We start from the raw sequence: 13,477 nt of genomic DNA, 5'->3' as shown, positions 1-13,477 counted from the left end.
ATGGATAGGCAGGGCGTATTCACATACACGATGTGTAAACTAAGCTAATGGCAGTTCAACAAAGTAGAAGCAATGCAAAGCATCAGTTGCAAGATATGTGCGAGCAATGTAACCTTGGAAAGTTATAGCAAGTACCTTGATGGGTGAATAAGATAGGGCATCTTCCTCTGACTCCTCCACTAGGGAGCTACATTGACTTAGGTCTCCCTCTAGCTCAAAATCACTGTTAGGATCATATTCTGAGCATGAATCTGTAGGTGGAGAGTGTTTGCATTGCATTGCATCCAGACTTGATTTCAGTCCCTTAATGCCAAGTTTGACAGCCACGACATTGTTCTGCTTTATTCTTTTCATGCGCGCAAGCTCATAATCATTATGATGCTGTTCAGAATCTGAGATTCATGAAAACATAAAAAGTAGTCAGATTATCTATGGAATGCATTGCGGTTTCAACTCGGAGAGTGTCTCCCTATAAACCCCTGCATATGCAAAGTTCACCTCCCCAACTGTGCTGACCAGACCACACACAAAGATACACACCCGAGTGGCGAACATGCATTTTCGAAACTAATTTAGGAACATTTAGCTGACCAATTAAACAAATATGTTTTAATAATATCAGATTCGTATTTGAACAACTAAGCTTGTTTAGCTTGATGGGTGGAGCAGTGTTATTATGACACGAAGCACATATTCTGATCGTATTGTGATCATAAAAGGGGAAAACTCTAAGCATATATTTTTTAGCAAAAGAGGATTTTCCCTCTGATTTCTGTTAAAGAAACCACCACGGAACCAACATGATCAATTAAACCCTAAGCATGATCAATTAAACCGTATTATGGCTGTGCATGCCATGGCAGATTTGAAGCTGCAAACCGGAGAAATGATATTTAGCATCCATTGTTTGCTTCAAACTAAGAACTAAATTCTAAGAGCTGAAAAGAAAGTAGAGTAACCAAGTTAAGATCTATTTTATGGTTGAGATCAAAAAGTTGAGGAGATATGAAGTACCACCTCTCTTGCGGCGCCGTGTAGGCATCGGGGGTGCGATGGCTATCGGTGGCGTTGAAGTAGATCTGCGACCGTAGATAGATGCATCGGGGGATAAGTCCCGTTGCGGTGGAAGAGAAGGTCGTGTGAGCGGCCCCGGCAAAGAGGACGACGACGCTGATGAAGCGAGAGGATGCAATGCAAGGCTATTGGTCCATCATCGTGGATGAGAAACGTCCATCTCTAGCAGTGGACGATGCGGTCTTGGTAGGCGCTCCGGCATGGTGGAGGATGGTGGCGATGGATGTGGTGGAGGACGGAGGCGATGGATGGGGTGGCGGACGGAGGCTGGTGCGGGAATGGGGTGTTCTAGCGCGGACGATGTATGAATGGGAAAATGGAGGGAGAGGTACGGGGAACCATGTTTTTGGGACGCGCCTATCTGAAATATGGGAAAGTTACAAACTTATCCCCCGTTTCAAATTTGGACGTCTCGTCGGTTGGGGATAGGACGGTAATCTCGCATCTCCCAAATATTTGCCGGTAACTATTTCGGGCGAGGAGAGGGTGTTTTGCCGCCCACGGTTGGCGCCCATGGTGTATGAACGGGGATGACAGGTAGGGCGGTTGTGTCACGTCTGATGGAAGTTACACATCTGCCCCTATTTAAAATATTAGCCTACACCTATTTCGGACGAGGAGAGTTTGTTTTGCCGCCCACCGTGTATGAATGGGGAATGGAGGGAGAAACAGAGGTCTTTCGGACGAGCTTGAATCAAATGAGTTTTGCCGCCCATGTTTGACGCCCACCATGTCGGAATGGGCTCAGAGGCGGTTGTGTCACGTCTAATTGAAGTTACTAACCTACCCCTATTTAGAGCAGTGGAAATCGGGCCGATGGATTGTCCGTGTAATGGGTAGACAGTAATTTCCATCTCCCAAACACTTGGCTTCGGGCAGCGGATGTGGGAGTGGACATTTTGCTGTTTCTTTCGAATTTTGGGACAATAAGCATCCACGTTTACCCTGGCAACTAAATTCGAATCCATTTTGTATCCATATATGAATCTTTATAAATCATTCTATGTGTTTTTATATATCTTCAAAAGGACGACAGAGATGTATTCCACTGTCATATATGAATATGGTTTACAAATGCCGATACTCAAATTCAGAAACCAGAATCCAGTTTAAGGTGAATTCGAATATTTGGAACACTTCATGTCCAACTCAAATGTCACACGCAACATAATGTGTACTCCCATTTAGATATGTACACAAGCGATGTATCAAGATTCAAATACCGAGTTAATCAACCAAGAATGTACGGAAGTAACAGACATATAAACACTTATAGAGTATATGGATCAATAATATCAACTAACATACATAAGCCAGGCCACTGTACTTTTTTTTGGCTACAACAGCATCCTTTTTTTAGCCAGCATCTTGGCCCTTTCCGATGTGTGCCACTTATGGTCCATCTATACTAGTATTGCTGAATGCACATTCAGCCCGATTGGCATATTTGTAGGTCTGGCACAGCAATCCAAATGAAATGTCTCCAAGTCTTATCAATTAATACAGACTTGTGCTCAAATAAAATTACAAACAAAAAAACAAAAAAACAATTATTACATGATCTCTAAAACAAATGGTTTGATTGATTACATGAACAGACAACACAAAGGTTATTCAACTATGGAAAGAACATTTCACCTATGATTTACCATGTAGGAATTTAATTTCCTTTTTTCCTTCAGGACCTTAACAATCTGGTCAGTCTCAGCTTGCTTCATTTTGAAATCCACCAAATATTTAATGGTTGTCTTGAGTACTGCTTGTGATTGTGTTGTTTGCTTCCTCAACATGTCAACTTCATCTCTAAGTGCAGAAGCAGAATCTCTTTCTACCACTAGTTTAGCCTCTAGAGCATCAGCAGTTGGCAATTCATAATGCATGATTGGGCCGGTGCCACTGCTGTGGGATGATGCAACGTCCATGGGGACCTCGCTCTTTGATCTTGGGCTAACCTGTTTTGCCATTAAAGTTCCGATTGGATTCAGAAAAGTTGAACTTAGCAAAACATCTCAACTGGGAGTTATAACAGCAAACCAGTTAAACAAACAAGGAATTAAAGAGTTTCAGTTGGATGATGAAAAGTAGTTATTAACATCATTGTAACCCGCTGTTGCAGCAGCAAAGCAGTTAAACAAACAAGTAGATATTTAAGCTAAGGCAAACAGGTAATTCTTAACAGTAAGTATCAAACAATAGATAGGCGCAGTCTACAATATGATTAACAGGTTGTGCCATTATGTAATCACTAGCAAACTAAATTAATCCAAGCAACATAATTGAACAATTTTGCAATAAGTGGCTAACTAAAATTCTGAGAAGCAGGTAACTGAACTTACGCTAGTTCTTTGTACTGGCACACTGCAACTTCTTTTTCGCTTACATGGTTGTACGAAGGAGTCCATGGCATCAATTGCTTGGATACGCAGTCCCAATACTTCTTTCTTCCCACACTGCATGGGTAAGTCGAATGGTTAATCTGGTAAGATGGTGCGTCCTTGATATGTTATATGAGGACGTGTAGTCAGACTAGTTGTAGCCAAACACATCACACTGGCTTTTACTGTATATTTCATGCGATTACTTTTGGCATATCGAGATCTAAGCAATCTACAATAGGATGAAAAGACTGGCATCCTTCACATTATTGGCGAACTCAGTTCATAGAAACAAGCAATTCAACCATTCTATGGGTAAATCAAAAGCGCCACTGGAATATTTTTCACTATCCAATCATACACGCAAAAAGGGGCGACGCCACCATAGGGGCTGGTATGGGCGGCCGCCTCAGGTGGCTAGAAAGTGTGCACCTAGTTTGAGTCGTCCAGGTTGGCCCACGCTAGTTTTGTTCGTCCCAACACACGAGCAGGCAATGTAAAAAATGAAGAAAAATGTTTCAATTTGGATGGGCCAATAACATAAGTGCAAGGCAGGCCCTATAGCAGGCTCGCGGCCCAAACGAGCGCCTCCCATATCGATCGACAGTAGGAAAAATGCCAATTCATTCGCTCCAGCCTCCAGTCTGGTTCGCTCCTAACCTAGCCACCGCTGGACAGACCGCCACATCACTTCCTCGCGCCCTCATTGGAGGGCGGTCGCCGGGCTTCAAGCGAACGGAAGGACAAGAAGATGAAGATCCAACCCTGGGTGTAGCCTGAATGGGAGGCAGCAGCGGCAGCACGGGCATGGCATCGAGCTTGCGCAAACAGACAGTTGCTAATTGCAAGAGTAGCATGCGCAACGAGCAGGTACATCACATCCCTGATTATATCTAATTCAACTCTTCTATTTATGGCCAATAGTTAAACCTGACGGTGTTGTAAAACTACTTGTATGTAGGGAATCTATGAGTAACTCCCCCAATCAATACTGAACTGACTAAATCTGATGTATCTAATCAAGTTTCTGGTGCAAACATACAAGCTCATGTTGTTCTTGAGCCTGAAGTGTCTAATGAACAGACTGCTAATGAAGGATTTGATGGAAACATTTTACATGCTCCTGGTGATGAACATATAGTGTCTAATGAGGGATCTAATGCAAGCATTTTGCAAGCTCATTGAAGGATTTAGTGTCTAATGATGATATACTATGTTGAGAGAGACAGAGATTTGCAGGCATTGATGACAAGCAAATTATAGTGCATTTTCATAGCTTGAGGAAACGTCGAGGCCATCTACCAGAAAGTCCCCGTATCATGACAACATAGCATAAATACTTTTCTAATCTATTGTTTGAAACTATTGGCATACTTGTGCAGGATAGATATATTGATATGCAGTTTGCGCACTGGTTATACGTGCAATTACACTTCGATATTTTCAGCCAGAGAACGAATAATTCAAGCAGGTACAGACCATGTTTGTAGTCCTTGTACACCATGTTGCATTTTGTGTTTTTTGGTGCTTGCATCATTTAGTGTTTATAATCTGAACTACTTTGGATCATTAGCTGGTTTTCAAAGTGCATGTAGCTTCACATTTCTCAAGTTATGTTGATTTCCGGAGTGCAAGTGCCTTCGTATTTGTTAAGTTAAATGTTCGCCCCTGGTAACTTGATTCGTGGATCAGCCACTGCACACAAATCATACATGAATGCCAGTACGAATTAAATGAAATGCAGGGACTTACGCTAGCTCGTTGTACAGGCTCACTGCAGCTCTGCTTGCACTTGGGATGTTCCATGTACAAGTCCATGTTACCACTTGCTTGGATGTGCAGGCCTTGTGCTCCTTGCATCCCCCTTTGCATTTTTGACACGGCGAATGGTTGATCAAATAAGAGGAATCGACCTTGATGTTGTACTGGAGGACAGATACTTACAAGGTTATACGGGTGTGCAAGATGTGTACCAGATCCCGTAGCGCCGTCATGCTTCGCTAAAATATGGATTTGATTGTTTCAGATGATATCTCTAGAAGAAATAAGAGTTAAGGTCAGAGTTGCATAGGTGTGTAAGCTAAGAGAGCAGTGAAAGGATATCCAAACATCGTCGGAATAGTGCACAAGGGAGTGATGTGTGGATACCTAGTTTGGGCCGGCGTTTGGGCATGCTTGCCTAGCTAGAGTGCGGGTCACTTCAGAGCTGTTGAGGGTGATGCGCTGGCATTGGCTGGCCGTGCACGGATGCAGATCTTGAGTGGCAGCGGATCGCTACGATGTGGTGGACGAGACTGTTGGTGAAGCCCCAACGGCCTCGGGGAGCGGAGGTGCGATGATGTGCTCGGTGAAGTAGCCCCGGTGAGCTGGGAGACGGCGTCTGTGAAGCGCACCTGATGCGGTGGAACTCGGTGTCTGTGAGGCACGTCGGTTGCGGCGGCCGACGTTGTCGGTGGACCACCCGGTGCGGCGGACGAGGGCGTAGATGAGGTAGCTCCGGTGCGGTGGTGAAGCGCGACCGTCGTCTTCGTCGTCATCGTTGTCCAGCACAGAGGTGGGGAACGGTGGGGAAAAAGACGAGACGAGGGGCGATTCGAGGGTCGGCCGTGAATTAGGGATTTGAGCAATCTGGGTGCGGAAGGGGATGGTGGAGAAGAGAGATTTTGCAGGGTTGGAAGGGGCTGCCAGATATTTCAATCCGAAACGTGCAAGCGCGAACTTATATTGTCGTCGTCCTTTTTTTTGGGGGGGGAGGGGGGGTGGGTGGCTGGGTGCTACGCGTCCGTCCGACACACGCGACCACCCCGACAGGACTATGCTTCGGTGCCTTAAGGCATCTGCCTTTGTGTCCATGACATATGGGCCCAACAGGTGGCTGGCCCACATGTCAGTGACGCAAAGGCAGTTGCCTTTAAGGCACCGAAGCAGCGTCCACAACGACACGACCATGGTTTGCCTGGTGCGCCTACATTTGAGAATGCAAACGAATCTTCTTTCATTTGCAAACGAATCTGTATGTATTACCATGCCCGTGTTTTCCTTGCAATAATTAGTCATTCGAAACGAGATACTCCATCCGTTCACTTTTGTAAGTCATTTAAAACAACTTAAAATGAACTGTTTTGCACATTGTCTGAAATGTCTTCAAGGTCTTATAAAAGTGAATAGAGGGAGTACTATAAATTAATTAATGAGGAGTTATTTGAAAAAAAAATCAAAACGGTACCCACGCTAACGTGGATTAGAGTGTGTCTCACATAATTAGTTATTTGAATTAGAGTGTGTGTCACATAGTTAGTTATTTGACTTAGAGTCACGTAGCGATCTCCGATTCTAACGTGGATTTCGCATTTCACTGTATCCATGCTACTTTTTAAATACAAATGCATATGTATATGATGAACACCATGGTAGTGAGAAAACTTTTGGATGGATTCAAACATATGACCTACAAAATAGCACAACAAACTGAGTCAATGTCAACTTTTCGAAACTTAGTATGGCACGAATTCGAAATAATTACCCGTATGCCTGCTCCTCGGTCCAAATCTTACAATGTACACCGAATTGAAACATCGATATTAAGTCTCATACTATGTACATTCAAATGTTGTTTTTAGCCTCCCCCCCCGCACAAACGCTACATACTTCCTGTATCGGTCAATCTTCCTCCCCTAACCACCTTAGGAAGCTATCGGTTTCCAACACACGTTCATTCTTTCTCTCCATGTTTCGATCTCTAAGTCTCTCAACTACACAACCCCCTTTTCCACTCTGTTACCAAATGTATTTACCTCACACACCCGCCATTGCACCCCATGCCGAGCTCTCTCCCCCCCTCTCCCTCTCACCCTCTCGCGCTAAATACATGCATTGCCTATCTAGCCCCCAACCTCTCGTGCATGCGCACGCACGCACGTTGTATATCTAGGTCACTCCCTCGAGACTGTCTCACTCTTTCTTCCGCACGGCGGGCCACACTCGCTCAATCTCGCTCTCTTTATCCGAGTCTCGTTTAACCTCGTTTTCTTTCACAAATAAATGATATATCTCCCTGTTCAGGCCTCGATCGACACACTCTATACTCTCTCACGCAGATTGTCTATCTAGGTCAGTCCATCCAAGCGGCCACCACTCTTTCGACCTCATGGTGGGCCACGCTCACTCAATCTCTCTCTCTCTCTCTCTCTCTCTCTCTCTCTCTCTCTCTCTCTCTCTCTCCGTATGTCTCGATTGACCTCGCTCTTTCTCGGACAAAAACGATATATCACCATGTTTGAGCCCAATTCGACCTATTCACATTGTATACTCTCTCACGCACATCGTCTATCTGGGTCACTCTCTCCAACCCGTCTCACTCTTTCGATCACACGGCGACCCTATGTGATCGGTTGACCTTGCTTCCTTCCACGCACAAAATATATCTACACGTCTTCACTTACTGGTGGGTTCCATGTGTGCTCTCTCTCTCTCTCCTCCCCTTCTGCGTTTAGACGCACGGGCAAACAAGAAGAACTCACGGGCGATGTTGCCGTTGACCTTATCTAGACGCGTTCACAAGTCACGGCACTAGTTTCACGTACTAGCAGCACTAGTCAGTGTGTACGTGCAATGCATGTTAATTTGGATGTATATTAAGTGCATGCGGATATTAACTACTAGGACATTATTTACGTGTTGTCATGTGATTAGCACTATTTTTGGCATGAAATTAACTGCACGCTAAACGTATTGAGCGCTCGACATTGAAGCAGTCTAGGTCGTTGGATGACAAGGAATACATGTGGCTTGATGACGTTTTATATTTAATTTGATACGGCTCTAGCAGAACATTCAATTGATCAAACCATACATTTCGTTCAGTCTGACTCCAACTTTAAATTATACGACAATCTATATAAAATAAACAGAAATGATAAACGTTCGTATTTTAAGCATGGCAATCCGAACGTTTTTCATGGCAAATTTAGATTACGCGGCAGCGGCGGGGGCGTCTCGCGGTGGGAAGCGGCTCCTCTGTCGTGCTCTGTGTGTCATCGGGCCACTGACCGACGGTGACGGCGGCGTCTTGCGCCATTGCTGGCGTACTCCTGGACGTTGGCCTAGCTTCAAGGAAGGCCAAAATGTTCTGGACTTTGGAGCGAGTCGACTGGCGGGAGGAGGTGACTGGCGTTGGTGCAAGGAAGCGGTCGACGGCGGCCATCCATGCCGCTGAGGGGGGCACTGGCACCTGCGCATGGACAGGCGCTGTCAACGGCGCAGCGGAGACATTCGTGCGCACGGGCACCGGCACGGGCATGCGCGTCAATGCACGCGTAGACGCAGGCGATGGCAGGTGCACGGGCACCGGCACGAGCGTGCGCGTCAGTGCACGCGCAGGCGCATGCGCTGGCAGGTGCACGGGCACGTGAAAGTCGGCGGGCACCTCATGGAACCCCATGGGATCAAGCTCGGCGACAATGTGCAGCTCCCAGCCCATCAATGCCACGGGGATGGGCGCTGGCGCAGTCGGGGCGACGGGAGCCGGAACGGGAGCGGGGACAGGCGCGACGTCTTCCCGCAAGGCCAGTTCAAGCTCGTCCCAAAGCGCCTTATGTTCTTGAGACTCCGGCTGGGTGTCTTCCTCAGGAAACTGCAACACTAAGGGCAGACCATCGTGATGCGGCATGGCGTACGTTTAGGTCAGGCTAGTTGGAGGTAGACGACAGGAGAATCAGAGAGGAAGAGAGAGGATTGTAGCGATACTCCATCCTTTCTGGTTTATAAGGCTCAATTCAAAAATCTCACCAACCAAGGTAGATGGTGAGTGGTGGAATACTTATTGTAGTTTGCAAAAGCACCCAATTAATGCTCTTGTTTTTCTCAAAAATATATGTTTACCAATGCATTAATTGCAATGCATGCATGCATAAATTACATGCATTGGTCAATTTTATCTTAATACTTGCATGCAATGATTTAATTTACCTTGGAATCTGAACATGTGATGGGAAACAACAAAATTGAGCCTTATAAAATGGAAAAACTAATATTTTGAGATAAGCCCTATAAACAGGAAATGAGGGAATACCGGGTAGTGCGGGGTTGATTTTAAACTGCGGCGCCGGCGACATTAAAAGTGGGAGCAGTTGGGACGACGGTGGGCGGCGGAGCCTGGTCAAAGGGCTCGCCTCCCGGTGAGCCTGCACAGCGGTCTGCTCGCACGCCTCCCTGACAGCAGGTGCAACGGTCTGCTCGCACGCCTCCCGTCGACTCACATGCTTGCTCGGAGACACCTGCCGATTGCCGATGAGAAGCGGGGACTCGTGGCGGCACGTAAACGCCCACGGTTTCAATAGTGAAAGCGTTAGCCTTAATACCTTGGCTCTTCATTTCTGCAACTTGTCATAAGAAGCTTGTCTCAAATTGAAGAAAAAACTTACGAAGTAATATTTGTGCCATATCACGTGACCATGCTTAGTTTCAAGAATTTATGCTCACTTTTGGATTTTTTGAAATTTAAGATCCAGGATTCGAAACAATATCATAACCTGCATCATGCAATAAATTTTCAAGCCGTACATCTGTCCTGTTGTATTTCTTAAGAAAGGATTCAGTCAAACATTTTGCTTAGTTAGACTTTAGACAAGTTATATATGCAGAGTAAAAGGATAATCCCTCCGTACCAGTGCATTGCCTGATATATTAACTCAAGTACTAGGCACGAACAAATGGGCTCAATTCTGTGCTCATCCTGGTGTAGTAGTAGTAGTAGTAGTAGTAGTAGTAGTAGTAGTAGTAGTAGTAGTAGTAGTAGTAGTAGTAGTACTAGGCAATGCAGTTGACGGGTGACCTTGACGAGCGGCGACCGAGGGAATTGAACCGTGCTCGACACGGTAGGTAACGTTGTCTAGTTACTAAAGCATCCCTCCGTTGTTCATCAGTACTAGTCATTATGGACCGTGGACATGAGGGGAATTTCCTAGGGCTGGAATTTTGGCCGCCAGATATTTCGACTCGAAACGCTGAGGCTCGACTGGTTGGGGTAATGGGTTTGCCTAATGTGCGTACCACGCACGCCAACGAAGGACACGACCCCACCTTTTTTAGGATCAACACGAGCCAAGCAAGGTTGTTAGAATCGCGATTCTATTGTATGATTGTATGACTTTACGATCCAAACTGAGCCCTCTGATTCTACGATTTGGTTCATAGAATCTACGTTTTTACGATCCCGGTAGTTAAGATTCTACAATTTGTGATCCTGCCATCGGACTTCCGATCCGATTCAGAATCACGATTCTGACAACCTTGGAGCCAAGGTCTGGCTGGTACGCCGTTGGGTCCTACCATTCGAGAATACGAAAGGAACCTTTTAAATTGCCGAACGAATCTATGTGTATTACAATACCCATATTTTCCTTGCAAATACTAATCTCAACATGGTAATTCATTTATGACGAGTTGTTGAATTAGAGTGAGTTTGTGATATAGTAATCTCAACGTGGATTTCACATTTCATGGTATCCCTAGTAAGTTTACCAATGCAAATTCAAATTTAAAAGATGAACAACATGGAGGTGAGAAAACTTTGTATGTATCAAGCATATGACCACACACACACACACACACACACACACAGAGAGAGAGAGAGAGAGAGAGAGAGAGACACGCACGGACACAACAACAATCCAATAAGTATAGTGCATCTATTTTTCCAAACCATGCATGTATGACACGAATTCAAAAATACTCCTTCTATTCCTAAATATTAGTCTTTTAGAGAGTTCAACAAGTGACTACATACGGAGCAAAATGAGTGAATCTAGACTCTAAAATATGTCTATATACATCTGTATGTGCCAGTCCATTTGAAGCCTCTAAAAAGACTAATATTTGGGAACGAAGGGAGTAAAATGTAAGACATCCATGGTCCTCAGTTCAATATTTAAAATGAACATGAAACTGAAACATGAATATTAAGTCTATTACTACAGTACATGCAAATGCTCTGTTTAGGTGGAGCTATTATTGTCGGGGGTCAACCCCTCGACCTTAGATAAAATTGTGGAGCTCTGTTTAGGGTTGTTTAGATTATATTTGTCCCCACCCTCCCAGCCACCGATTGGTTGTGCACCCCACCCCTCCTCCCTGGGAGAATATCATGTGCCCCCATACCTTAGATGCTATATGCCGATACAAGTTGCTTGGAGCTTGTAGATCTGAGATATAGCAGCTCACATGATGTGTCTTAATATTTCTGCAGGAAACCTTGATGAGTTTGAGAATTGCACACAATTTGTACAAAAACTACTTAGATGCCCTTTGATCCCATATCCAACGACCTCGAAGCTTGTATCACCGTAGCATCTAAGATGAAGGAGGACATCATATTCTCCTGTATGTAAGAATATCATGTGCTACCACACCTTAGATGCTTTGGTGATACAAGCTCTTCGGAGGCGTTGGATTTGTGACCCAACACCTCCTCGGTGGTTCGAATGGTTTTTTGCAGAAAAGCCCTAAAAGAGTTCGGCCACTGCTTACAAGCACAAAGACTGCTCAGATGCCATTGGATCTCAGATCAAACGACCTCCAAGCTCGTATCACCATAGCATCCAAGCTGCGATAACACCTTATGTTTTCTCGCATGGGAGAGTATGAGGTGCTCCCACACCGTAGATTCTATGGTGATACGAGTTCACTGAGATCTAATGGCCCACAATAGGAGGTTTGAATGTTTTTGCAATATACGACTGATAGAGTTTGGGAAATGCGCAGAAAGTACAAGTACTATGCATGTGCCATCTGATCACTGATCATACGACCTAGATGCTCATATCACCGTAGCGGGTAATTAAGCTACGGGGAGCACCTAATATGAGCACCGGGGAGCCATCGAAGATGCAGCGGCACACACGAGGCCTGAATGTTTTATTTGCAAAAAAACCTTTGGAGAGTTTGGAAATTGCGCTTAATTACAAAGACTACTCCCAAGCCATTGGATCTCACTTCCAACAGTGTAAAAACTCGTATCACCATAGTATCTAAGCTGCGGGGTGGATGTGATATTCTATGCCGCTGTCATTTTTGTTCGTAAACTTGCAAAATACGTGTAACTTGTGCCGTTACTTGTCTAACCGCGCAAAGTGTTTGTTCAAAAAAACCATCCTACACTGAAATATCGGAACAACACACGGGGGTCCCACTTGTCATTAATCAAATTTGGACCTAAAACTAACAAATCTGAGAGACGAGATTCGAACTGGCAACCTGGACTACAAAGCGTAAGTCAATAGCCTGAAAAAACGAACGGTTGTTGGCTTTGTCCCATAACTTTATTTTATTTATACAGTACTTTCGTTGAGTAGAGTAGAGGGAGTGCCTCGTCAACACATGCATGACCGTTGTCTCACTTACCGGTGGGTCCCAGGTCTGCGATCTCAATCTCTCTTCTCTCCATCGTCTAACCTTTGCACGGGCACACACGAAGAGCGGCGCTAGCTTGCCGTGGTGTTATTACAACTAAAAAAAAGCTTGGAAAATAGAAGAATCGCCTAGAACATGAGATGTTGTGGCTGGTCGAGACGGAGCTAACCACATCTATCCTCCGTGCCATGTTTGCATGATGAAGCTGTGTGGCTAGTGGGGTGTTTTCGACCGACTGTCTGGGTCCCGAGGTCGAACCATAGGTACTACGTCTGATAAAGTATATTTTTACATGCACATTTTTCCTCCATGCCGAGACGTGGCACACCCTACTGCGCGGTTTCAGGGTCCTCCCGGGTGGTGCACGCATATATTCTTCCTGACGTGGGACGCCCTACCACGCGTTTTCTGGGTCCTCCTCGGTCATAGCGCCGAAGTGTGACGCCCCGAGACCGATGTGCCAGGTGTCGTCCAGTTATTCACTGCGTTGCCTTGTCATTTGCTTGTGTGTTGCATTTCATCATGTCATCATGTGCATAGCATCATCATGTTTTTCAAAACTTGCATTCGTCCGGGTTCTCCGAGTTCTCTCCGTTGTCCGTTCTGAGCCCAACCACACT

Source organism: Triticum dicoccoides, chromosome 7A (assembly GCF_002162155.2).
Source record: "Triticum dicoccoides isolate Atlit2015 ecotype Zavitan chromosome 7A, WEW_v2.0, whole genome shotgun sequence".
NCBI classification, from domain to species: domain Eukaryota; kingdom Viridiplantae; phylum Streptophyta; class Magnoliopsida; order Poales; family Poaceae; genus Triticum; species Triticum dicoccoides.
This window is presented reverse-complemented; position numbering follows the sequence as displayed.